Source organism: Jaculus jaculus, chromosome 6, assembly GCF_020740685.1.
Source record: "Jaculus jaculus isolate mJacJac1 chromosome 6, mJacJac1.mat.Y.cur, whole genome shotgun sequence".
Classification (NCBI taxonomy): Eukaryota; Metazoa; Chordata; class Mammalia; order Rodentia; family Dipodidae; genus Jaculus; species Jaculus jaculus.
In genome coordinates this window covers 72759680-72787634 of record NC_059107.1, presented here as the reverse complement: position 1 = coordinate 72787634, position 27955 = coordinate 72759680, and the positions used below count along the sequence as shown (strand labels likewise).

Genomic DNA, 27955 nt, shown 5'->3' with positions numbered 1-27955 from the left:
TCCATAATGTAAAATGCAATGCATTCAGTCCAACTTTAAATGTCCCCATAGTTTTATCAATTCCAATGATGTTCAAACATCCCCATAGTCTAAGGTCTTTTAACTGAGCCATAATTCCAAAAAAAATCCCCCTAAACCCATAATGGCACAGAATAAACACTCACCCTGCAAAAGATGGCATATCAAAGAAATATTCAACCAATGCAAGATATAAACAGGGTAAACATCAAGCTCTGTAGCTCCAAGTCCAACAACTCTAGTCAGTGACAAATCTCCAAGTCCATTAATTCTACCAAATGACAAGTCTTTGGAGTTCCAATTCCACCCTTCCAGCTAGGCTACTCACAGTCCTGGCAAACTTCATCTGGGATGGCAGCTGTCCTTAGTAGCTATCTTGTGGTCCCAGAATCTCCACTGGATTTCCACTGCAACCCATGGTCCATCATCATGGCTCCAGGCAGGCAATCCTGCTTCACACTGCCTATGGCCATATCCAAAACATAAGAACGAGTTGCAAATTCAATGACCCTCTCTTTCCTGCATTTCTTATATTCCATAATACCAGGTATGTTGCCACTTTGTTAATCCAGGGGGGAACAAAGTAGAATTTGAAGAATAGGACACTCCTCTAGCATTCAGACCCTCTCAAAAAGAGTCTACATTCTTCCTGTTGCCCCAATGCAGATCAGCTGATCCATTCTCAAAGGTTGAAATCTCTCATATAATTGCAGCAGAACAGGCAGAAGTTTTAGCCCAAATATTTCATTTCTGTGCCATGTCTCTCTGCTCACACCAGTACATTTCTATGCAATGCAACCCTGCACAAAATTCTCAGGATATGGGTGTAACAGCAAGCGTCTCACACAAATTGCTTTTAGCCCAGTCCACGCAAAGCTCTTTCTCACCCTCATAAGCCAAACTTCACAGCCCATAGTTCTTATTGCATTCACGTCTTTCAACTCTGACCAGAGCAGTCCATCAAGCTGTACTTACTGCACTTTATTGGCTCTCTCATAGCTCCTGAAATCTTGAGTTTAAAGGAGGCTGTAAGAGCCTTCTATGACTCAACACTGAAAAACCAAAGCAAAGGCATTCTGTGTATTGTCTCCCTCGAGAAGAGTCTGAGGTTTGTCGTGCTCTGATTTAAGTATTTATATGAAGGATACAAGAACTTCTCTGGATGTAGCTGTGATTGTGCATGGTTTTGCATGTTGAAAACCCAAGAATGAGCTTCTCCTAGGGCATCTGCTTAATATTGGATGACAGGCTTGACAACACAGAACCAACAACCTGATAACCCAGGTACAGAGGTCATGAATCACCATGTGTGATGGGAGCTTTCAACATGACCAACCAACCAATAGGGGAAGAAAAAGAAAGAAAGAAAGGCAGTCAAGCAGAAAGAGAAATAAGGATGCATACAACAATGGCTACACCAGAGGAGACCGTTGTAGCAGGACCTTAAAGGAGCAATGTAAGAATGGAGCAGGCAAGATGATCCCAGAACTCTGGAATGCATAAAGGTTTTGTACTAACAGGAAACATAACATACAATTAGTAGCCTTCCTTCTATCATAGAGGGATATGATGGTGGGAGAAGTTGCTACTTGCCAGATGCGCAAGGGGGCATGGCTGGAGACCCTGGCAGGCCCATTTTCTCTCTCTGTCTGTCACTCTCAAATAAGTAAAAATAAACAAAAAAATATTAAATGGAGCCACTGGTATGGTTATTTAATAACACTTAAAATCTTAACAGTGCTTTGATTTCAAATCAGACAACCAATTTTACCTGCAGCATTTTTCATTTAACATGTATTGGGTATACTGTGTGTGCCATAGACATGACATTACAAATTATCTTGTGATTTGGAGAAAGTACAGGGATGACTCAATTTAAGCCAAGCCTTAGGAAAGTTTCTGTAGAAAGGCTGTTGTTTGACCAGATACCCAAAGGTTGAGTAGGAAATGAGGAGAGGGTATTCTAGGATCAAGGAACAAGTATTGTACTGTCCTAAGATGGATAGGGCTCTGTGGGCCAAGAAACAGGGTTTGGGTTTTATTTTAATTGCAATAGAAACGTTTTGAGGAATTTTGACATTGCTTTCTTGCTGATATATTTGTGTCACTATTTGAGATGGTAGATATTGCAGGTAATATAGAATTTTAAATATGTGCTTCTCAGGTCAATTATCTATTTTTCAACCCTTGTGTGCTGAATAAGAGACCATAATAATTCAGTATCTTACAAAAAGGGATATATTTCATTACCCTCAGTAGTATTACCATTGAAAATAATTCTGCCATAAGCAAAATAATGCCATGATATTCAGTTATTTTATTATGAGTGAATTTGAATGTCTTGGTATTTTTGCTGTGTCTTTTGTAAATTATCTTCTTTGTCTTTTTTGGGGGGGGGAGATTCATACTTATCTAGTGTGATGTAGCTTGACTGTGTATTTAAATTGAAAAGGCAGCAACTATTTTAAGTTACAAATCAAATAACTTTAAATCAGAAAAAATATGGGTTTATCAGTTCCTATAAGTATAAGACATCTCACTGAAATGGGCCTGTTTCCTTCTCTAGTTGATATTAATAATCTCACCACAACCTAACAGTTCTGTCCACTCATAGTGTGCTTTTCTCTACATTCCCAAAACTTTTCATTGACAATACTGTCCTGTGCTCATAAGCACATGCTCTAGAAAAAAAAAAAAACATGCATAAAATACTTATGAAAGTCAGACTTTAATGGAAAATAGACATAACACCAACATAATACTATAGACAAAAAATAAAAACAATACATTTCAAGGGCACTGGTACAAGAGTTTACTATTAGCAAAACAGCAACTTTCTGAGTTCTTCACAAGACTCAAATTATATGCAGGTGTGAACATGGCTCCACTTGAGTCCTAGGAAATAGACATTGATCTTCACTATGTGAATAAGGTATCAAAGAAGGGCAATAGAAGGAATGTCTTACAGACATATTTTAGACTAGGGTTACACTTATTTTTGACATATAGGATTTACATAATTTTATAGAGTCAAATTAGCCTCTCTCTATTTGTGTGTGTGTGTGTGTGTGTGTGTGTGTGTGTGTGTGAGAGAGAGAGAGAGAGAGAGAGAGAGAGAGAGAGAAAGAGAGAGAGAGAGAGAGGGGCCATTGCTGTAGGATTTTGGATATTCTTCTCTACTTGTTATCTTATAAATATTTACCTATATTTTCTTCTAGCTTTTGAAAAGAATTTCGGGTTTTACGTGATTTTTAGTCATTTGGATTTGCAAAAAGGGTGTAGTATAAGATAACAGTATATATTTTGGCCGAGAGTGGTGGAACATGTCTTTAATCCCAGCACTCGGGAGGCAGAGGTAGGAGAATTGTTGTGAGTTCGAGGCCACCCTGAGACTACATAGGTCAGCCTGAGCTAGAGTGAGACCCTACCTTGGAAAACCAAAAAAAAAAAAAAAAAAAAAAAAGGTAACTGTATATATTTTAAATCTACACAATTTCCACATACCTTCAAATTGAATAGTTCCTGCCTTCTGTATTTACTAATTCTCAAAACAGAATGTGGGGAAAAAAAAAAACCCTCAATCTTCTGATTAGATATTGTTAAGCACAGAGTGTTGTTTGGAGCCAAAAGAGGTTGAAGAAGGTTGTGCATGGGAGTCTTAAACACATCTGGATCCATGCAAACCATCCCTCATGCCCTGTCATTTCTCCTCTCTCCCTCTTTTCCCTCTCTCCATTAGCCTTTTGCTCTCTCTTCACAAGCTGCTCATAAATTCATGGCAAGTCACAGGTTGGCTGGAAACAACTATTTTGATCTTCTAGGCCTTTTCAACTTACTGTCTCCCATATTCATTTACATATACTCACTCAACTGATGGACAAATTCAGTTGCAATGGGAAAATAGAGCTCAAGCATGCAAAACCAATAGGGCATCTCAGGGATAGGTTATGGAACTTACATTAAGTAAAATGAGTTGGTTTCTGTATGAAAATTGAAATGATACCTTTTAAATGTAATTGGAGATAAAGTGGGGGAATTATGCAGCTACTCCTTTCCAAAGGGAAAAGTGTGTGCTGTACTTAAAAATCCTTTGTGATGGGCTGGAGAGATGGCTTAGTGGTTAAGCACTTGCCTGTAAAGCCTAAGGACCCTGGTTCGAGGCTCGATTCCCCAAGACCCACGTTAGGCAGATGCACAAGGGGGCACACGCATCTAGAGTTCGTTTGCAGTGGCTGGAAGCCCTGGTGCGCCCATTCTCTCTCTCTCTGTCTATCTGCTCTTTCTCTCTCTGTCACTCTCAAATAAATAAATAAAAATGAATAAAATATAAAAATAGAAAAAATTTAAAAAGACTATAAGTTTTAAAAACTCCTTTGTGAATTATATAGAACCATGCAGTACTCATGCATGAAATATTAAGCTTTTTAAAAAAGTTTTTATTTATTTATTTTGACAGAGAAAGTGAATGGGCAAGCCAGGGCTTCCAGCTACTGCAAGTGGACTCCAGACACATGCACCTTCTTGTGCATCTGGCTTATGTGGGTACTGAAGAATAGAAACCAGGATTCTTAGGCTTCACAGGCAAAGCTTAACAGCTAGCTAAGCTGTCTCTTCAGCCCAGGCTTTTTAGAAAAGGTGATTGCTAAAATTCCCAGTGCAGTATTCCAAGCAAATATGGCTTGATTTTCTTGTGACACTCTTTGACCCCTCTACTCAGTTTTAATTGTGTATGTTTCTTCCTTTCATGGTTTGAAGTTATTTTGTGATGTTCTTTGAGGTGACAAAAAAAAAAAAAAAAAAAAAAAAAAAACCTCTGAGATGTGAGTACAGAACCAGGGCTGTTAAGAGGTGGAATGATTGTTCATTTAACAAGTATACACCAAAGACTTAATGTTTCTCTGATTTCCAAGTTCTAACCTAGAGATCAGTTCTGTAAACAGATCGATAACCTGTATAAGAAAACCAAAATTTCAAAGGCAATCTCTTTCTGGTGATTTTCAGGTATAATACGTTCAGTGAAAACAAGGAGAAGAAATTTTGGCTAATAGACTTGCTTTCCAAACTCGTAACTGGGAAAGGTCATTGGGACACTATATGGGTTCTTATCTGTGAGATCCCCCCCCCATACTTTCTGAAGTCACATAGCCTAAAGGATCTTCTGATTAGATCGAGAATTATTCACTATAAAAAATAACCTACTTCTTACACCAATTTGTAGTGTTCTGGTTAGAGTGACAATGGGGTAATCCATTCTTTCTGAAGTCCTATTTGTGCATATGGGGGAACGTGTTCCCTGCAACTCGATGATAACAAGATAGGAAGGCCCGGGGAACAGTCTTACCCATTTGGGTCAATACACGAATGAATGCTTCTCCAACACCGTGCCACTCCGGATGAGGCAGAGTGTGGAGGAAGTCTACCCCGCAGACCCGGCTGCCGGCCGGCCCAAGCCTAACAATGCTACCCTCGTGTCTCAGCCCTGGGGCGCTCCGCTCTGGGCTCGAGCGCGTCTGCACGTACGTAGCTTGCACGTGTGTATTGACATGGAGTTCTTGTGTGGATCTATAAGAATATGCTGAAGCAAATTTTGGATCGGGGCGCCGAAGACAGGTCGAGGGAAGGTAGGAGCGAGAGTGCACTGGCTCCGGGCCTTGGGTCGAGCCGAGCCGGGCGGGCTGCGCGCTAGTCCGGCGTCCGCCACTGGAGCCCCCGGGCGCGGCTTCCGCGGGCCGTGCGGGCCCTGGAGCGCACACAATAAGCACGAGCGGGGCCGCGGGCGGGCCAGGCGACCATGTGAGCGGCGGCGGCGGCGGCCCAGCCGGCAGACTCCAACTTTCCGGCCCGGCTGGGCCCCGCACCGCCCGCAGGCCCGGGCCAAGCCCGCCGCCGCTCGGCGACCAGAAGCGGTGAGTGCTCGCGGCCAGGCTCCGCGTCCCGCCGGGCTCTCCAAGCCCGCCCGCGCGCCAGGCGCCCCGGGCCGGGCCCGGCTTCAGCTCCGTCCCGGCGCGCTCGGTGGCGTTTTCTGTGGCGAAGCCTTCACCAACATGGCGCCCCCTCGAGCCCCGAGCCCTTCGCGCGGAGCCGGCGGGGGGAGCCGGGGAGGAGGGAGGAGGCCGGCGGGGAGGAGGAGGAGGCGGCCTGAGCGTCCCTCCCGCCCCCCGCGCCCGTCGCCGGCTCAGGCCCGAGAGGCGCCGGGCGGCGGGAAGGAGGCGGCACCGGAGAAGAGGAGGGCCGGGCGCGGCGGCGGCGGAGCCGGAGCATAATGGTGGGAAAGCTCGGCGGCGGCGGGGCGGCGGGGCGGCGGGGCGGGCGGGGGCGTCGCTGCGATGGCGCGGCCCGCGCTGTGGAGCCTGCCCGGGCTGCGGCCTCTTCTCCGGCGGCGGGTGACGGCCGCTCGGCTCCCCTCGCGAACCACCCGGAGCTACCCCGGGAGCTTTGTGGGCGGTGAGGCCTGCGGGGTGGGCGCACCTCTCCTGCCCGGAGCCCTCTCGTCTCGCGGCGCCTGCAAAAGCTGGCCCGGGGAGGAGATTCCCCGGAAGACCGTGCGGGGCCTGGCTCCGGCCGGGAAGCCGCGGAGTCGCGTGAGCGCCGCACGCCGGGTTGCGCGGTGCACGCCTGGCCAGGCCTTGTGGGGCCCGGTGCGCGGTCCCCATCAGTCAGGAACGCGGTCCTAGAGGGTGCAGGGCCGAAGGAGACTGTTGGTCGCCGCCGATCTTGTGGTCAGGGCTGTGCCGGTTGCCGGAGCCTGGGGTCTATCCGTCTCCTCGAGGCTCTGGACCAGCCGCTTGCGAGGCCCCGGCTGTCTCAACAGGTCCTGCGGGGCCCACGGATTGATGGAGAGGCTCCCTGGGGACCCGAACTCTCACTCACACTGTCTCCCCTCACGCCTTTTTCCTGGGCGCTTGCAGTCAGCCCTCTCTCTCAGTCGTTGGCGAAGTGTCCGTGGTACCGAGTCGTGTGCGGGGTGTTCGCGGTACTGACTGTCCCTTTGCGGTTTAAATGCAGTACTCCTGCCCTGCGCGGTGTGCACGCAGTACCCGCCGCCCTGGAATGCGTATAGACCGCACTCACCTGCCTATGCGGTCCTGCGGTGTGTGCATAGCAATCAGTGTGTACGTGGTGCCTGGAATTATACGCAGTTGTATATTTCATCCAGTGTCCTAATGTAGCTTCCCGTGTTCATTTGTACCAGGTGTCTTAGACTGTACGCTTTCTTGTAGGGTGTAAACACAGTATCTGGTGCCACATGCGGTGTTTACACAGTATCGTTGTTAACTTACTAGACTGTGGCATGCATAGTACCCGGTGGTGTATATGGTGTGTATTCAGTACCTGTTTCTTTTACTGTCATTTGAGTTTCTGAGCTTGGCTGAAGTGGCCAGGTGGCCCAATCAGGAAAAGGGCGTCCCAAAGGCACTAGGCACTCCGTTTATGAGACCATTTCATCTTGGGAGTTCTACTTCCCACAAGAAAATGTTGTATGCGGGCAAAATAATTTAATTGGCCAGGAGCCACAAAGTAAATATGTTTTAAAAGAAAACTTGAGACATATATCATTTAACTTGTTTATTATGGAATGCATAACCTTTTCTGATTAGGCGGTCATTGATACCATTAATGATTTGAAGTTATCAGAAAGTGTTTGTACTTTAAAAATTTGAATATCTTCTGGTAGGCGACATGGTCTTTGTGACTAATTTGCTACAGAAGAAGAAATGTGAACTTACGTACAGGCATTATTTTGTCTGACTTCAGCAAAATTGCAGTCAGTATTTTGAATGACTGTAAGCTAAGGCAAGAAAATTAAACATCAGAAGATGGGATGTAATTAGGACAGAAAAAAATACCTTTCTTGTTTAGCTTTTATTAAGAGGACTGCTATATTTTACACATTCCTTTTTTTCTATTGCTGAATTTCCCTTTTACAATCTCTAAGAAGGCAGTTTATTTTTGTAGTTACCATTAACAAACATACATATTTCCATCTTACGAAAAGTCATAATGTCAAATCTGAGCTCTGTCGTTCATACTTAAACATTCTTAGGATATGGTAATGTTGGTGCTCTAAAATGATGTCATTTTGCATGTTTATGTGAATTTCACATATTTACTTGAACTTTCCCCTATTTGTATCCCTCCTTTTCCTTTTAGATAGCGATGTATAGTTGAAGCATTCACACCCTGGCATACCTAAGTTGAAATGCTGTTTGTAGCAAAGAATTTTGACATTTGTAACAGAACTGTCACATGCTCTTTGGACAGTGGTAACTTAAAGCCTAACCCCCATGGTGTCATATTTTGATTACTTTTTTGACTTCACTTGATTAAGTTTTGTGAAGATCATCATTACATCTAAGCAAAGAGGATGTGTCCTGAACACAAACGAGGAGAAAATGGACAGTGAGGCTTAGTCTTAAGATAATTAAATAGTTTTCACTATCTGAAAACTTTAACTTGGTGTTGCAGTCCGGTTTGCATTGCTGGTAGGAATCACCCAACTAAGAACAGCTTCTGGGAACAAGAGGTTTATTTTGGCTCACAGGCTTGAGGGGAAGCTCCATGATGGCAGGGAAAACAATGACATGAGCAGAGGGTGGACGTCACCCCTTGGCCAACATAAGGTAGACCACAGCAACAGGAGGGTGTGCCAAACATTGGCATGGGGAAGCTGGCTATAAAGCTCATAAGCCCGCCCCCAACAATATACTCCCTCCAGGAGGCATTAATTCCCAAATATCCATCAGCTGGGGAGCTAGCAGTCACAACACCTAAGTTTATGGGGGACACCTGTATCAAACCACCACACTTGGGTTTGACATGGAATTTTTTTTCAGACTGGTTAATTTTTGGTGTTTGATTTTGGTCATTACAGATCAAGAGCACTGACTTGGAGGCCCAGTGGCTTGGGTTTGAATCTCACTTGTGTTCTTTACCAGCTTGGGAAATTAGCTTTAGGCAAATGTCTTAAAGCTTGACAGGTTTACTAATGTAGGTCATAGGGAAGACAGTATTGCATGGACCTTCAGGTTGTAGGAAGGGTTTGGTGAGTTTTTGTAGTTTTGAGGCAATGCTTGGCTCATAATTAAAGCAACAAGAATAGTTTAACACAGTTGAGCTCTTTATTACAGTGTACTGCTTTCTTGTTGATATAGAGAGCATGGATTCTCAAACAAGAGCCTCAACTTTTGCGCTGTGTTCACATGTATATGCTGATATGTTCCTAGTGAAATTGTAACCTTGACAGCTAGGGTACAGGAATGATAACATTTTCTGCTCTTTTAAGAGTTGTTCTTAAAGTTTATTTGTAATGTTCTGTTGGTTCTAGTATGAGAGAGACTGGATTATATACCCATCAGTGTTTCTGAAAAGAAATGGACATTTTGGCCTTTGGGTTAAGTACCAAATATCTTAGCTTAGGAGACTTCATGTGCTCACTGCATGGGTTTAAAGTGACATTCACAGATAAATCTGAAGACTTATCATCAGTTTGAACTTTTGTTCTCTGTGGTAGAGGTTGTCTATAAAAGCTCTCTAGTTTTAGTTTTTATTTTCTCATATTGCTGCTTTGTTTTTTTCAGTGTGCCTGGCTTTTTTCCTTTCTGTCTTTTCTTTCTTTCAAATTATTGAAGGAACAGAAGGAAAGATAAAACTGTGCGTCATATATCTAGTAGGCACTCATAGTTTATGAGTGCAATTGAGGATAATAAAACTACTAGGAGGAGTCTCTTACAGTATTGCATGCTCCTTTGTATGCCTTGTCTTACACATTTGTGTTTTACTGTCTTAGCATGCCTCTGAATCTGTTTTTACTTTGTGACCCAGAGAGCTGGAAAATAAACATTTGTTACAGCTCTCAGAGCTTATTTCCTGAAGCAACTTGTTTTTTTGGTTTGTTTCTGTTTTTTTTTTTTTATTTGTTTGTTTTTTGTTTTTCTAGGTAGGGTTTCACTCTGGTTCAGGCTGACCTGGAATTCACTATGTAGTCTCAGGGTGGCCTCGAATTCACAGGGATCCTCCTACCTCTGCCTCCTGAGTGCTGGGATTAAAGGGATGCGCCACCACGCCCGGCTTTGTCTGTTCTTGAAACAAGGTCTCATGTAGTCCAGGCTGGTCTCAAACTCACTGTGTGGCAGAGGCTATCCTTGAACTCCTAATCCTCCTCCTCCCACCTCTCAAGTGCTTGATTATAGGTGTGCACCACCACATAGGGCTACCTGAAGCAGATTTAACAATTTGTTATTGGATTTTTAAGTCATTATTTCTTAACATCTGTTGTATAATACAAAGAGCAAATACAAAATATAGTGTCAGAGTTCTTTGTTTTAACCATTGAATTTTAAATTAGTAGCTTTTTTGTCCCCATGTTGTTGCACTATCCATAACCATTTTTTATTGTGTGTTTTATATTGCTTTAAGCAGATAGTAGGAAATACCTGGCTGTTACCTGTTCATTTTATCATTAGGAAAACTGATTCCTCACCACAACTCTTTTTTTCTAAGAATTTTGACAAGAAATAAAAAGCAGCTGTTTTGAGTTTAATTTCTACACAGATCGCTCATATTATAACCTTAAGTTAATTTTTTCAGTGCCAATATCCAGACTTTCCAACCAGCGCAGCTGACTTTGCTGTGGTGATTCTTTATGTGTGTCAAGGGACCTGGGGGGTCTTGTAGCTTATCAGTATGTTATCCTTTCATAGGCTTGATTTTGGAAATGTTCAGGGCTCTAGATTTATAACATAATTAAGTACCATGATAATTATCCATTGACTGCTGTGTCTCCTCCACTGTGATTATCCTCTACACTAACGTGTTAAAAGCTTAGCAGGCCTTAGTTATGGAGCATTCATTCTTCTCTTTAGAGTACACCACAGTCCTAGCACTCATGTCCACTGGGGTGCACAGGAGAGAAGTGGGCACATTAGATGTTTGAGAGAGGTTGTGATATATATAACATAGAAGTTCAAGGATTCCTGGGGTAGTGCTGAATGAGATAAGAATCTAAATCCCCAGTAAAATAGTCTAAATACCAGTAAAACAGAATGATCATTGCTTAGCTTCTAAGTATATGCATAAAATAAGGCCCTGCTTTAAGGAGAAGGAGGGAGAGACAGCTAGCATGAACTTGCTCTTACTGATTTTTCTAGCTAGAAAATTCTAGTTAGTTTCTACTGTAGAAATGCTATAGAAGAGTTAGGATCAAAATTACTAACAAATGTAAAGAATCCATAAAATAAAATAATTACTCAAACTTAAAAAAAATATTTGTATAATCCATTATGTATTTGAGTAGGGAAATTTAGCAGATGGTAGATTTTTAACTCAATCCAACTAATACATTAGTTAGATACTTAATCTTCTGCTGTATTTTGTCATATATTTTCTGTTCAAGAGTAGCTTTCTAATTTCTATCCTAGGTTCTTTAAGAGAACTTTAGCTGTTTGAAGTGTATTTTCACAGTAAAATGTAGGGTAAGATCTTTTAGCATTCTCTTGATAAGATAGTGGTAGGAATATCCTGTGTGCAAACATTTCAGTTATGTGTTCACATCATAGTCATTGTAAAGATAGAGTTCGAGTTTGTAGCAGACTTACCAGAGTTGGTAACCTGTGTCAAAGGTACTTGGAGTGTTTGTTGTATGAATGGCTGAAAGTTTGCCTAACTATATGTAAATTAGTTTTTTAAGCCAACAAAGATAGTGTGATTACTGTTACACCAGAGTTTTAAAGGATCATATAGACCTTTGTTTGTTTGTTCCTCATATATTGGAGGGATCTTATACTGGACACAAGTGAATTGATTAACATGTTGCTGAAAACTTGCATATTTTAAAATAAATTGAATTAATATTTCAGAGGCAAATTAGTTTTGTTTTAAAGAGAGACTTTAATAGTTTGTTAGTCTATAATTAATTAATATATTACATAAAATCACAGTGAAATGTTACATTGTATTTTCTTACATGTAGAACATTTTTGTACTACATTTATTAACACATCATTCAAGTTTTGGTATGTGTCAGATACACTTGCTGGGTGTAGTGAACAAGAGAAGGTTCTGGCTTCTTATAGACTTTTTAGTTTAGAGTAACACAGTTACTGGGCCAGCATAATAAAATGTAGTGGAGAAAATCTAGCTTGCTTGGAAGCAGGGTATATCAGCTGATATGCAGTGTGCTTGAGATTCCTTTGATGTGAAGCCTTCACATGGAAAATTTTAAATTCTAATTTGTAACCTTGAAATTTGCTGCATCAACCCCCTGTGACTTCCAATGGCAGCTTTGTAATGATTGATAACACTACTGTTGAAAAGCTTTTAATCCCAGCACTTAGGAGGCAGAGTTGGGAGAAACATGGTGAGTTTCAGGCCAGCTTGAGGCTACATAATGAATTCCAGGGATAAAACGAGACCCTACCTCATAAAAAAAAAAGGTGGAGTTGGAATACATGGCAAGTGCATGCTTCCCACACTATCCAAGCATGTAAGTAAAAGGTAGGCTCATTTATAATGTGCCCCTGCTTTGGTCAGTTTGTATGTTAACTTAAAATATAGTTGAAAGAATGGAGGCTCATCTTCCGTAGTGGAAGCATTTATCTTGTAAGCATGAAAGACAGATGCACAGTTTTAAAAGAATTTCTATTGAAGGTTTGCCACTTAACATTAACTCGTAGCTTGGATTATTGAGAAGGCATTGTGATTTACAGCAAGAAAATTGGATTTACATGAAGTTGCTTTAAAAGCCTACTTTGTAAGCTTTCCATCATAAACATCACCCGTGGCAGCACTTTTTATTAGTGTTACTATTGAAGGTGTCTCCAGTTGTGCGCTGGCTGCCATACTAAGCAATTTACTTATCCCATGTAGTCCTCACTACATCATCTTCAGGGAAGTATAACAGTTTCCAGGAGGGGCAGTAGTCAAATTGCTATGAATTCAGACTCAGGAGCACCAAGCCTGTATTCAGCTGCACTGCTCTGTCTTCCTAAGTCCCATCAACTTTTTGGATCACTGTATTGCTTGATATACCTTCATCTCTCCACAATGTGCAACAATTTGTGAGAAACCAATGTGAAGCTATGCTCACTTGAAAATGAAGGTGGCCACAAAAGAATAGTAAAAATCTGCTAATCACAACACTTCATAAATAAAGTTTTATTTGCTTCCAGTTTCACTGTTAATGTGTAGTTGAAGAACAAGCATAGATAATTTGCTCATTTTCTTTCTGTTGCTATAGCAACCCATATTATGGAGTCAGTTTGGCTCAGATTCCAGGGGCAGTGAGTGGGGGATATACTTCAGTCTTTATTTTACTGCTTAAAAACATGCTTTTAAAAATCATGTTTGAAGATATTTGGAAAGACTGCTAAAGTATTCTTGTCTTAGAAGAAGTCAGAGCTGGAGACTTTGCTCAGTGGTGAGAGGTGTCTGCTTGCAAAGCCTATTGGCACAGGTTTGATTCCCCAGTACCTGTATAAACTCTGATGTGCAGAGTGGCACATGTATCTGAAGATCATTTACAGTGGCAAGAGGCCTTGTGTGTCCGTCCGTCCCTCCCTCCCTCCCTCCCTCCCTCCCTCCCTCCCTCCCTCCCTCCCTCCCTCCCTCCCTCCCTTCTTTCCTCACTCTCTATTGCTTGTTTGTTCAAGTAAATAAGAATTTTTAAAACAAAGGTGGAGTTATTGTCTTGAATTGCTTAGTAGTCCTTCTAGAAGACTGAAGTTGCAAATTCTGGACCACTGATACAAGTAAAGCTTCAGATTTCCGTAGGGTGTGTGTACAGTCACCCAAATGAAAAGATGCAGTCCTATTGGAAGCATATGGGGAAGAGAAAGTAGATGAACTGAGTTGCACCTTTACAGATTTACATTATCCTGGCAGTCATCAACAGTAGTGTTGCAATGGGATATTAAATACAATCTCATTTAGTAGCTATGCAAGGGTTTTAAAAAGAAATAATCCCTTCACAAAAGCTAGCCATGAGGGAGCTTGCTCAGTTTCAAAGCTATTAAAAATTTTTAGTTGGTTTTTGTAGCTTCTTGACTTATCTGTTATTTTTTAATCTCAGAATTGCATCTGAGAAGTACTATTTGAGAAAGCAAGTCCTTAATTTTCAATTGAATTTTGACACAGAGCATTTCCCCAATTAACATAAAATACATCTACTTTTATTACTTGCTTTTTCCAATAGAAACAAATAGACTAATCCTAGTTTGCATAGGAGTGAGGAGGGTAATTTGCCATTAGAGAAGTGTTTTTAAGCTACAAAGGACATATAGTCTAAGGTACCTTATTTTTCTACTATATTTATAATTTAGGATTTTCTTATGTATACCAAATATCATTTACTATCAAAATGCCTAAAATTGTGATTTTGAGATTACAGTGTATTTTACCATTCTGGACGTACATATTCTACACATAAAATCTCAAGAAGTCTTTTGCTTGTGATTAATATTGCAGGCGAGAAACTGTCATTTGAATCACTTGAAGGTGAAATTAAAATTTTCTAAACAGAACTAGTGTTTTGGTACCATTCAAGTGAATTAAAAGAAGTCCAATTTAAAAAGCAATCCAGCAGTCCAGTTTAGACTTTGTTCACTTACATATTTTAAATAAATGATAACAAAGAACATACCTTGTTTGCAGTATTGGAACCTCATTTTTTTAAACACATTTTTTTTTGGAATTTTTCATAACTTCTGTAGGGCTCACATTAGGAATCAAGGATGAGTTAGCATATTGGTTCTCAATCAAAGCTAAGCACCTGAATTATTATTGTTATTATAAAAATATTGAATGAGAATCATTAAGGGTGGGTTGGGGCTCTTAATTTTTAAAAGTCCACATTTTTATGCTGCCTATCTTTGAGAAAACACTTTTGGAAATAGCTTACAGAAAATTGTCTCGAGATCTTTAGCTCTTAAATCTCAGAAATTCTAGTTTAAGTATCAGACCTGCTAGGGGTGTGTCTTAGAAGTCAAGGGTGTTTAGCATGTATGTGGCCCCAGGTCTCCAGCACTGGAAAATCAATGTGTCAATCAGATCCAAGAAGTATCTAAAGGAAGAGAATAATCAAAATAACCTGAAAAAGAAATGCATCCTTAAAGAAAGTCTTGTTTTTACAGGTTTCTGTACTAGATCTGAGAAGGTGACTATGAAAGGGTGGTTAATGTTCCCTGGTGGTTTCAGACATATCTGTTAATGCAAGCTGCATCATATCTGGAGATAAATGATACTCAGAAATTAGGCTCCACCCAGGTTCACTGTTTCCATGGTTTCATTGCAGAGCTGCAGTATTCATTTTCCTGCCTGTCCTGTATAAACAGCTCTAGGATTACACATGGTATGATAGGTAGCAGGCTTTCCCCACAGCAGACTTGACAGCTATCTTCAATGATAAGAGCACCTAGGAACGTTTTTCAGGTGGCTACTACCTCCTGACTAGCTGCTTTATCTCTGGACTTGAGTGATTCTTGATATCCCTCCATATTCCAAGTGTCATTTCTGTGCAGGTTGGTTTAGAGTAGAGTCCTTCTGTAAGTGGAGTATCCAAAAGGTCTTTGCTCTGGGAAGATGAAAAACCACTGTTACTCCAGCCTCAGTGGGCTCCACAATCTGCATTCCCTCTTCAGTGCCTGTACTCCTCACACAGCATGTTGAGACTTCACAGATGGTACACACGGGCTTCTCTGATTCCTCTTTAATAGTGCTGGCAGCCTTCCACCAATCCCACAAAGATCAAGGACTTAAAGAAAGAGGGGCAAGGACTTGGGTATAGCCAGCACAATGGGGTGGTCCTTTGCTCTTCTGATTGCTTGGCATAGCCCATTCCCAGAGGGCTGGTGAGGTGTCCTCACTATCTGCCCAGTTGCTTTTTAAGTAAAAATATAAAAGTTCTGTCTCTGCCTTTAAAGGGTGTTAAAGTCACATTTTCTTACATATAAATACTTTTCCATTTTGTATTATGAGATGCATCCAAGAATTGTATTTTCAATTGCTAATGATAGAATTACATTTAAAAAAGAATATTCTTTAAAAATCTGGTCTATAGACTAGGAAGATGGTGTGGTGGATAAAGCACTTTGCTGCACAATCTTAAGGGACCTACATTTGGACCCCAGCATCCACATAAATGCCAGGTAGGCATGGCAGCCTGCTTTTAATCTCAGCACTCTGGAGGCAGAGACAAGATCCTCAGGGCAACCTGACTAGCCAGCCCAGCTGAATTGGCAAGCATTGTGTCCAAGTGAGAGAACCTGCTTTATTAAGTAAAGGGGACAGTGATGGAGGAAGACACCTGATGCCAACCTCTGGCTTCTGTAGGCATGAGCATACACATGTATGTGCACCACCACACGTATGAACACTCATACACACATGCATGAACACTACACATACATGTACCCCCAAATAATCCAAGGTATAAGAATAAATTTTTAGATAGTTCTGTTGAGGACATTACTTGTTTTTAAATACAGACACCATTTCATAGAATGACACTATTAAAAACAGTGTTGAAGAGCTGAGGTCCAATGTGTAGACTTTGAAAAACTGGCATTCTATGAAAAGAAAAGCTAGACTGATAATTGGCCATGCTAATGTCTGATTTGTCTCCTCAGTGCAGTTCTCACTCCCGCCCTGTGCTCTGAATAATGCTATAAGGCCATAGACTGAAAGCTTTCTACCTTCATTTTCCTTCCCTTGGGCATTCTGATCCTATCACGACATTTAGGATCTGTTCTCAGTCTAACCTAATTTTTAATTTTTACAAGTTTATTTTCTTTATGTACAACCAGCACTGTTTTATAAAGTAATCAACATATTAGATTTAAAGTTTGTCTTATATAGCTCAGTGATAAGAGTGCTTGCTTATTATATGAAAGGCTTTGGGTTTAATTCCTAGCCTTGCAAAAAAAAAAAAATTCTGTACATATAATTCATGAACATTTGAGGTCTCTACCACATTCTTCTCCATCTTATTGTTATCATCCCAGTGATCTGTTTCTTCAGTTTAACTTGTAAAAATTTGATTCAACTAGTTCTTGCTCTATATGCCTTTTTTAAAAATTTAAGCTTCATTTATGTTGTTATCTTTTCAATTTCTTGACTTGAGAACACTGCCATTTAAAATTTCTTAAAAATACTTAAAGTGCTGTATTATAAAGTAAGTTGGTCACATGAATGTGATGATAGCCAAAAGAACTGTTTTTCTTTATAGCACTTACTTCATGCAGGCAAAAATCCAGATTCTGTTTTCCTGCCCACTGTGGGTTCTTAAACCCACATACTCATTTGGGCTCTCACAACCCTTCTCTATTTCTCAGATGAGATGATTCTTCCACATTTCGAAATGACTTAAACTCTGTGTTCTCATATCTCTCTTCCTATTTCATTCATGAATCCAGCATACTTTTTTGAGGGAACAGAGAACCCACCATTGAGAAGTGACATGCTCTAGTGCTCTGCTCATCTGTTGACAATCATGGTCAACTCCATTTGTCGTGACTGTCACCTGGGTTCTAAGGAGAACTTCCTCCAGAGGCTTTCACCTATTTTGTGCACATGCTAGCTCTCTTCCATTTGTGCTCACGTGTGCTCAAACACTTGTACTCAGACACTTCCGTCATTACCAAATAAAATACAACAAATACCAAACAAAATAGCAGCAAAACTTTTCTGAATTCCATACCCATTTCTCAGATTTCTCAGATTTTTTTCTGTCCTTCATAATCTCTCTAATCTGAAAACCTCAAAATAATACCTTATGTAAAAAAAATAAGAGAGTCTGGGGAGATGGCTCAGTGGGAAGTGCTTGCTTCATAAGAAGCATAAGACCTGAGTCTGATCTGGTATCCATGTAAAAGTGCTGGGCATGGTAGTGCATTGGTAACACCAGTCCTGGGAAGTTGGAGATGGAAGGATTCCCAGGGCTTGCTGGTTAGGCAGTTTAGCCTAATTGACAAGCTCTAGACAAATGCAAGATCCTGTTCAGAAAAAAAGGTGGATGGTATTCTAAAATAATAAGGTGACGTTCTCTGTCCTCTACATATGATACCTTCTCCCCGCAACTCAAAAAAATATCTTTGATACTTTTCCCTTCTTTTCTCATTTTTCAGCCTTCTTCTACCCAACTTCCTCCACTCCCTAAATTTCAAAGTTCTGATGGTCACTGTGATCTCTGAGCTCTGAAACCCTCACTCACTGTGCTTTGTTTCTCAGCAGCACTACACACTGCAGACCAATGCCTCCTCAAAGCTTTCCTTTTCCAATTGTTGCTTTACTGTCACACGAGCTTTTGTTCATAACCTTGATTGCTTCAGAGCCCTTCTGCTACTGGGCATTAAACATGACATACACTGGGACTCCTGTTCTTGCTGGACTGTCTCCAGAATCGCATACTTGTATGTGATTTCATGTACCAGCCAGGATACTTTGCCGAAAACCTTGACACCAGCTGGCATTTAGCATTCTTAAGCATAACTGTCTCATGGTACTTGAATTCCAGAGGGAGGATGGACTGTTAAGTAATGCATCCAGATAAATGTTGATTGAGTGGTCTAGGTATTCTGTTATTCATCATTATTTATCAAATATTTGAGAGAATTGATGGTACAAAGCTATAAAATGCCCTCCTTGAGCTATCATGGTTAAAACCAGTGTTTGATATGCTCATGTAGCATTTATAGGCTACTGTATTTTATACTGTATTTGTAGTCTGCTGTATTTTAGCTGTCAGTATTTATAGTTTAGTTTTGGAAGAATGGGATGATGAAGCATAACTAATTATATTGTTAGCTTTTTATGTTTGTATATTAAATTCAGGGCATGTGTTAGCTTATATGGGAACTGATTTTATACTTTATCAAATCTTTACAGTTTCAGTAGACATTATATTACTTAGGAAAAGGGCAGTTATCTTATTGAGGGAGGAGAAAAGCTACAGTAGTCTCATGAAATAGTATTTCCACTCTGCTTTCTCTTCCAATTTGATGGACTCGTGTACCTCAGACAATAAATAGAGTGGTCATTAATTACACTGCCTAAACCATCTTCAATAATGGTAAAGCAGAAAGTTTGGGAAGTATAGTCCAAATTGATGGAAATTCCTGTCCAGATTATGTCCTTCTGAAAGTGTTAGACATCTGAGTTAGCTCAGATTCATCCTGGTAAAATTCAGAAGTGAGCCATGCTGTGGGCTGTGGCCACTTAATGCCAATGAGAAGGATTATTTTAGAAAATAACTTGCTTTCATGAGCCACAATCAATAATTTTATATATTTTTACTTCCTTGAATACTGATTCTTTTCTTTTCCCCCCAAGCTGTAAGGTTTCTCCTTGACTTCAGAATGCTTCTTAACACAGCTCCCAGGCAGTCATTGCAAATCAGTTAGAAATGTGTAATTAGGCCACACCTATTTGCTGTGCCCCTTTTCACGAGTGTAGGAAACATTAACCAAGCTCCAAGTGCATCTGGAACACTGGACTGCAGGTGAGCAATAGTTGGCTGCATGTTCTGTGTCGTCTCTGTTGATGCACTGTCACTGTACTGTTGCCATGTCCACTCTTGCTGATACTTCACATGCCATACTTCACCCTACGATTTCAGATTTTGCTTCACATTTACCAGAACATTTTAGATTTTTCCAAAGGTGCTACATGTTTGGAAATCAATCCATTCAGTAAGACAATACCAAAACTAAAATAAGATGGGAATGCATGTTCTCCAGTCCTGCTCAGAAACTGTTCATCAGTCTGAAAGCACACCGTGACTGTGGTGATATGTGTGCCCTTTGGGCAGGAGCAGAGGCATTGGTGCTGTTCCTTCCTCCACATGTGTTTGTTGTGTTTGGACTAGGAAGTGCTCATAGGATCTCCACGTTGTTTTTTTTTCTATTGCTCGTTCATTAACTGTATAGACAGTAAAACGAGACATCCTCAACATCGTTATAATATCTTTCAAAGAAATAGTAATTGAAAGTATAAAAATGGGGTATATATATGTGTGTATAAATAATATATATAAAATGTATATTATTTATTTTGGTTTTTCAAGGTAGGGTCTCACTCTAGCCCAGGCTGACCTGGATTCACTATGGAGTCTCAGGGTGGCCTCAACATGGCAATCCTCCTACCACTGCCTCCCAAGTGCTGGGATTAAAGGTGTGCACCACCACACCTGGCAAAATTAGGGTAATTTTTATGAGGTCATGAAGGAAAAAACCCCAGCAGGGGGTCCCCCACGCTCTGCCCGGATATGGCGACACCCCAAATCACTCACGAGAAGCGGTCTTGATGCAAACTGCAAGAGGATTTTATTCCAAGCGCGCTGGGGCCCACAGTCGTACACCGCACAGGGGTAGAGGACTGCAGAGCCCCGAATGTAGGAACAGGACAGTTTTTATAGGGTTTCTAACAAAGCCTGTGCATTAGACCAATCATTTTCTAATATCAGGAGCCCACAGGGTGTTAGCCAGTCAGTTTGTGCCACCCCATAATTTCTAAGCCAATTAGTTTAATTTATTCAAGCCCCTCGTGGACCAATCATTCTCTTATGACCTTGGTGGTCAGCATTTGCGCAGGTCCTTGGGTGGGAGTAGCAGAGTGTGGTACCAGTCTCCTATGACCTTGGAGGTCAGCCTTTGCACAATTCCTTAGGTGGGGGTAGCAGAGTATGGTATCAGCCTCCTATGACCTTGGTGGTCTGAGGCAGTCTGCTACAGCTTATGGTGTGAGCTACTAAGGCTTACAGTGTGGGCTATTAAGGCTTATAGTGTAAGGCTTATAGTGCAGGCTATTTACAGAAACCAAATAAGTGGTTCAGTTCATTACTCATTTCCCATCCTTGAGGGCTATCTCATGCCCTTTTTACCTAGTTTTATATTAGGAGCGGGCTCTGATATAATGAGAAGAGGGATTCTTTACTTGCTTCCAACAGAGAGTAAAGCCTGGAGTTTGAGGTATGCAGGGAGCCCGCTTAAGCTCCCCTTGGAGCGTGATAGTATTTCTGAGCTTCTGAATTCTTGGGCCTTTCATTTCCCACTTTTTCTCTTGTTAATAGTTCTAATCCTAGAACTTGGAAGGACTAAATGTAATCTTCCTCTCTGCCCTGAAGGCCCTTATATTGTTGTCTAAGCATCATGATCTGGACTGCACTCACTCGTTCTCTAACAAAAGTAAAAATCTTATTAAGTATGCAAGGCCCAACTGAAAGCATCAGGAACAAAACCATTAAGGGTCCCATCAGGGTGGAAAGCAGAGTAGTCATCCAGGAGGACTTGTTAAACCATCCCTCAAACCATCCTTTGTCAGTTTCCCTCTCCCTTTGACGCTTTTCTAGTCTTTCCCTGAGTTTGCTCATGGAGTCTCTGATAGCTCCTGAGTGATCTACATAAAAGCAACATTCTTCCTTTAAGGCTGCACATAATCCGCCTTCTTTTAGGAACAGTAGGTCTAATCCCCTCCGGTTTTGTAAGACCACTTCAGATAAGAAGGTCAGGGACTCCTCTAGATTACTAACAGATTTCTCTAAAGCTTGGAGATCCTCATTTATGACAGCATGTAGTTCACCAAGCCCTCTTTCTAATTGTTGTGGTTCCGTGACCAGGGCTGTGGTCCCTGTCCCCACACCGGCGGCTATCCCTAAACCAAGTATGACTGCTAGGGTAAGGGTTACAGGCTCCCTTTTGGATCAGGTGGGATGATAGTCATATTCATCAATGACTACTTCTTCAGGATGGTAGTAAACCCGGGGACAAGCTGGACCATTATACAGAAATTTTTGGATGGGTTAAAAACCGAAGTAGAAACACAGGGAGTTAGCCCAGTATCACATGCCCACCACCTGTTATTCCATGGCACTAGATATTGGTTGTCTGAAGTCTGACTATAGGTCAGAGTAACATTACAAAGATGTTGGTGGGACGGGGGGGGGGGGCTTTCCTATACATGCCCCCCTTCCTGAGACCTCGGGGAGAGTCAACTTGATTTTGGTCCCCCATGAACACCGGCTATTATGTTCTTTAGTCATATTAAACTCTCCCAAAGTTGCCATCCCCTCATAGTAGGGTGGTCCTGAGGATAAACAGCCAGCAGGCAGAGGTAATGTTGGGGTTGATGGCATTTATGGCGAGGAAGGCCCCTTGGATTAGGTTAAAGAGCCTCTGTCCTGTCCCATGTGGGGCTTCCGAGAGTGGGCTAGTCAGAGGGGTTCTAGCAGTCGTTATGTGATGGGTCTTGGCTGCCACTGTGGTTGGGAGCTTGGGTAATGCCACTTTAGGGGGTCCCTGTTCTACTAGAACTTTATTAGGTCCTACTGGTCTTGGGGTGGGAGGCTCTATCTTAAGTCTTATAGTAAAGGTTAGGCCCTTATCCCATCCTGTCATATAAAACCTGAGTCCCCAAGTTTTTCCTTTTATCCATTCTCGGGACTCTCGACCTTGGGGGGCGAAAGAGATGCTGAGAGGAACTGCTTTTTTTCTATCTAATCCTTCCTGCACAGTAATCAGGTCCCAGGAGGAAACTGGGTGCCAGTAGGTATTGCCTGTAGTTTCACAACCCCACTATTGACAGTAACTGTTTTATCCCTCCACAACTTCGTTTAGAAGTTCAGGGGCAGACATAAAATGGAGTATGCTGCATCTTACGTTGGGCCGGCCCAGAGCTGCACCCCGGGTTGTCTGCCATGTATTGGCCTTGGGAGATGACCCCTTGCGTGAGTGCCCGCTTAGCCACATGAGAGTGGACTTCTCTAGAGACCTCCTCTGGGGTGAGCTCTGGGATATCCCAAAATTCTACCCCGGCTACGAGGGCACATATGTCTGGGGTCAGGACAGGCCACGAAGTCCAGGGGGTCGCTTCCCTAGTTGCAGTCCATATTATATCCCCCGTTTGAGAAATCACTTGCCAAGTCAACTTTTGGGGGGCATGGGGATTGAAGGCATCACCTAGCTGGAGAAGGAGAAGCCACACGGCGAAGCCTAAGTTTAAGGGGATTGTCTGTCCTCTCGGCTTGCCATTCGGGGCCCAGTGGCGGAGCAGGCTTGACGTGAGATGCATGGATCCAGGCGGGTATTCCTTCAACTTTCACGGCCATTGGAGTAGTCAGTAGGATGAGGTAGGGGCCCTTCCACCGAGTCTCGAGGTTTCCTGCACGGTGGCGTCTGACATAGACCGAATCTCCCACCTGGAAGTGATGTGGAACCTGTAAGTCTCCTTCTCCTGAGTAAGCCTCCCGGAGTCACTTCCACGCTTGTTGTCTCACCCACTCGAGCGCCTTGAGCCTAGAGAACAGAGGCTGGGAAAGCGGCACATCAGTACTATGTATAGAGGTTATTTCTACCAGTGGAGGAGGCCCCCCATATAGCAATTCACAGGGGGTCAGTCCAAATTGTCCGGGTGTGTTTCTGACCCTAAAGAGCACAAAGGGTAGGAGAGCTATCCAATCATTAGCGCCAGTCTCTGCGGTCAATTTGGTGAGGGTCTCTTTAATGGTTCTATTCATCCTTTCTACTTGTCCTGAGCTTTGGGGTCTGTATGCACAATGTAATTTCCAATCAATCCCCAATATTTTGGCCAGTCCCTGACTTACCTGGGCAACAAAGGCTGGACCATTGTCTGATCCTATTACCTTGGGTATCCCAAATCTTGGGAAAATTTCTTCCAGTATCTTCTTAGCCACCACGGTTGAGGTTTCTTTCTTGGTAGGATAAGCCTCTACCCATCCTGAAAAAGTGTCTACAAAAACTAGTAAATACTTATTACCATACTTAGCTGGTTTTACCTCAGTGAAGTCCACTTCCCAGTGAGCACCTGGGCTGTCTCCCCTTAGCCTCTTCCCAGGAGGCATTCTTGAGGGATTAGCATTGACCATCTGGCAAGGTACACAATGCATGACTACTGAGCCAGCTATCTCTGGCAACCTCAGAATATGGTAAGGAGACGTCTGCAGCAGTTTTTGTAGATGTTTGGCCCCCAGATGGGTTACGCGGTGTATTTGTTGAATGTACTCTAGTCCCTTTGCTTGAGATAGAATCTCTTTTCCCTCTGAGGTAAAACAGGCCCCCTCTGGAGTTTTAGAGAACTGGCCTAACTTTCTAACTTCTTGCCAGTCACCTGGGGTATATTATTGCTCACTTTTTTGGTTCTTTGGCTTTTCTATTATGGGCAGAAGGTTGACCCCCTGGGCAGCCTGCTTGGCCACTTGGTCAGCCATCTGGTTTCCTTTGGAGATGAAATCTTTGGCTTTTTGGTGGCCAGGGCAATGCATAATGGCCAGTCTTTTGGGTAGATGTAGAGCTTCTAGCAAACTTAGAATTTCTTCTTTTTTTTAATTTCTTTTCCTGCTGAAGTAAGTAGCCCTCTCTGTTTGTAGATGGCCCCGTGTACGTGTGCAGTAGCAAAAGCGTACCTGCTGTCCGTGTAGATATTCACAGACTTTCCTTCAGCTAGTCGTAAGGCCTGTGTGAGGGCTATGAGTTCAGCCTTTTGTGCTGAAGTTCCTTCTGGCAGACTGCTGGCCCAGACTGTTCGTGTTCCGTCTACTATCACCGCCCCAGCTATCCTCTTACCTTCTACAATGTAACTGCTTCCATCTGTGAACCAGGTTAATGTTCCTCCAGTCAGTGGGACATCTGTGAGATCCTTTCGGATCCCAGTTTCCTCAAACAGCAGTTGATGACAGTCATGAGTCACTGTCTCATCAGTTTCTTCAGGTAGAAGAGTAGCGGGGTTGAGGATGGCAGGCGGGGCAAACGTTATCCTGTCGGTGAGGAGCAGGCTCTGGTAGTGAGTCATACGGGCGTTAGTCATCCATCGGTCTGGGGGCTGCCGGATAATGCTCTCCAGGGCATGGGGGGCAATGACAGTTATCCTCTGCCCTAGAGTTAGTTTATCAGCATCTTTGATCAATGTGGACACGGCCACTATGGCTTTTAGACATATAGGCCATCCATTAGCCACGGGGTCAAGTTTCTTTGATAGGTAGGCAACGGGTCTTCTCCATGGCCCTAAGGATTGGGTTAGGACTCCCCGGGCTATCCCCTTACGTTCATCTACGTAAAGGGTGAATGGTTTGGTCACATCAGGGAGGGCTAGGGCAGGCGCACTTAATAGTGCCTTCTTGATGGCATCAAATGCCCCCTGGTGTTCAGAGGTCCAAATGAATTTTCCTTTCTCTTTAGTTAGTGGATAGAGGGGGGCAGCTAGGGTTGCAAACCCTGGGATCCATAGTCTGCAGAACCCAGCTGTCCCCAGGAACTCCCTAACTTGTCTGGCCATAGTTGGGACCAGTATTTGTACTACAGTCCTCTTTCGTGCCTCTGTCAGCCATCTTTGTCCATCCCGCAATGAGTACCCCAAATATGTTACCTCTCTTTTGCATATTTGGGCCTTCTTAGCCGAGGCTCGGTAACCAAGGTCAGTCAGCTCCAGTAGTAATGCTTTTGTACCTTTTAGACAGTCCTGTTGGGTAGCTCCTGCCAGGAGTAAGTCATCAACATATTGAAGGAGGGTTACCTGTGGGTGTTGAACTCTAAAATTGGCTAGGTCCCTGTGTAGGGCTTCATCAAAGATGGTTGGGGAGTTCTTGAATCCCTGGGGCAATCGGGTCCAAGTGAGCTGCCCAGTCCTTCCTGTATCTGGGTGTCTCCATTCAAAGGCAAAAAGAGGTTGGCTGTCCAAATGTAATCTTAGGCAGAAGAAAGCATCTTTTAGATCCAACACTGTATACCAAATCCGCTCTGGTGGGAGGGCACTAAGGAGGTTGTAAGGGTTTGGGACAGTTGGATGTATGTCCTGTACTCTTTTATTGACTTCTCTCAAATCCTGTACTGGGCAGCAATCATTGGTTCCGGGTTTTCTAACTGGCAGTAAGGGAGTGTTCCAGGGGGACTGAACCGATACCAGAATACCTTGTTGAATCAGTCTTAGGATATGGGGCCTAATTCCTTCTCGGGCCTCTCGGCTCATGGGATATTGTTTGACTGATACTGGTGTAGCGCTGGCTTTTAGTTGAATGACCTGTGGGGGTACTTGTTTCGCCAAGCCCATGCCCGCAGTTTCTGCCCAGGCTTGGGGAAATTGTTCTAACCAGGGCTTTCGGTCTTGATTAGGCTCTATCGGGGGAGAGTATAATCGATACTCATCATCTAGTTGGAGAGTCAACACGGTGATGGGTCGACCTCCAGCAGACACTTCTGGTTTTTCTGATTTGAAGGAAATTTGAACACCCATCTTGGTTAATAGGTCCCTACCAAGGAGGGGCGCTGGACATTCAGGAATGACTAAGAATGAGTGAGTTACCCGTCCCACTCCCAGGCCAACGGTTCTTTGGGTAGTCCATGAATATTGCCGTTGTCCAGTAGCACCCAGAACCCAGGATTTTTTATTTTTAGCCCTCCCAGTGGTTGCAAGAGTACTGAATGTTCAGCGCCAGTGTCCACGAGAAATTCGACTGGCTTCCCCTCCACCTTCAGAGTTACCCTGGGCTCGGGGAGGGGCTCCGAGCCCCGTCCTCCCTAGTCTTCATCTTCTCCGAGGGTTAGGACCCTAGGTCTGGTGCTGTTCTTCTTAGGGCAGTCTCTTGCCCAGTGCCCTTTCTCCTTGCAATAGGCACATTGATCTCTATCAAGTTGGGTCCTGTTGCCCAGGTTCCCTATCTGCCTAGGGCCTGTTCTAAACTTTCAAAAATTTCTCTCCCTTTCTCCTTTTTTTTCTACCACTGTGGCCAGGATCCTGGTCAGATTTTTCTCTTGTCATCTATTGCGCCTATCCTCCCTTTCTCTCTTTCTCACGTCTCTCCTCACATTCTTCTCTCTCTCTTTCTCTCCTTTTCTCCTTTTCCTCTTCTGTCTCCCTTTTGTAATATACCTTTTCTGCCTCCTTTACTAAATCACGCAGCTCAGCTTCCTGTAATCCCTCCAATCTCTGAAGTTTCTTTCTAATATCAGGAGCTGAGTGTCCTATGAAAGCTAATGTTACTGAGCCTTTTTGAATCTCAGAGGTGGGGTCAAAGGGTGTGAACCTCCTAAATGCTTCCATGAGCCTCTCAAGAAACACTGAGGGAGACTCCGTTGGCCCCTGCATCACCTCTCTCACCTTGGCCAAATTGGTGGGCCTTCTGGAGGCACCTCGGAGACCCGCCACCAGAGCCTGGCGATAGATTTTTAAGCTCTCCCTACCTTCAGCCATATTGTGGTCCCAAACAGGGAGAGTCAGAGGGAACCCCATGTCTATCTCATTCTGCAGCTGCGTGGGCCGCCCGTTGGCCCCAGGGACATTTTTTCTGGCCTCTATTAAAATTCTCTCTTGTTCCTTGGTTGTGAAGAGTGTCTGCAACAGCTGTTGGCAATCATCCCAGGTAGGCTGATGAGAAAACATAAGAGACTCCATCAGCCTCGTGAGGCATTGGGGTTCCTCTGAAAAAGGGGGGTGATTAGCTTTCCAGTTATAAAGATCTGCAGAGGAAAAAGGCCAATATTGGAGGGGTTTTAGTTGCTCCTCCTGCATGGGAGGACCTGCCTCGCGTAGCGGCAGTGTTACAATTCCCTTTGCTCCCTCTGGGGTAGCATCTCTCCGGCTCCGCGTCCTTGCGGCTGGCCCTCCCATTTCCTGGACCTTGGGAGGGGCAGAGGGAGGAAGCCCGGGCAAGCTGGGAGGCGGAGGCTCGGGGAGGGCGGGGGGCGGAGGCTTGGGAAGGGTGGAGGGCGGAGGGCGGAGTTTTGAGAGGGGCGAGGGGCGGAGCGGTCATGGCGGAGCACGGAGTTTTGGGAGGGGCGAGGGGCGGAGGCATGGGAAGGGCGGAGGGCGGAACTTCGGGAGGAGCGAGAGGCCTTCCCTCAGCTCCCGGGACTAGGTAAGGGGGGGAGGGGCAGGCTGAGTCTCCGGCCAAGCCGGAGGCTCTTCGATCTCAGGATAGATGTGAGGGGGAGGTCTGGCTCCC

At 43.4% G+C, this 27955-nt stretch overlaps 1 protein-coding gene across 9 annotated transcripts in view; it reads left to right on the top strand.

The window, feature by feature from the left end:
- Positions 1–5309: 5309 nt before the first annotated feature.
- Zmynd11 (zinc finger MYND-type containing 11) overlaps positions 5310–27955 on the top strand; it is a 135482-nt gene continuing 112836 nt past the window's right edge. For 3 of the 9 annotated variants that reach the window (XM_004662197.2, XM_045151967.1, XM_045151961.1), the window contains exon 1: positions 5311–5639. The gene's annotated coding sequence lies outside the window, so the exon portion shown is untranslated. Of the gene's footprint in view, positions 5640–5901; positions 5925–6201; positions 6284–27955 lie in introns of those variants that run through there. The other 6 variants (XM_045151965.1, XM_045151962.1, XM_004662196.2 and 3 more) reach the window with 6 other exon arrangements.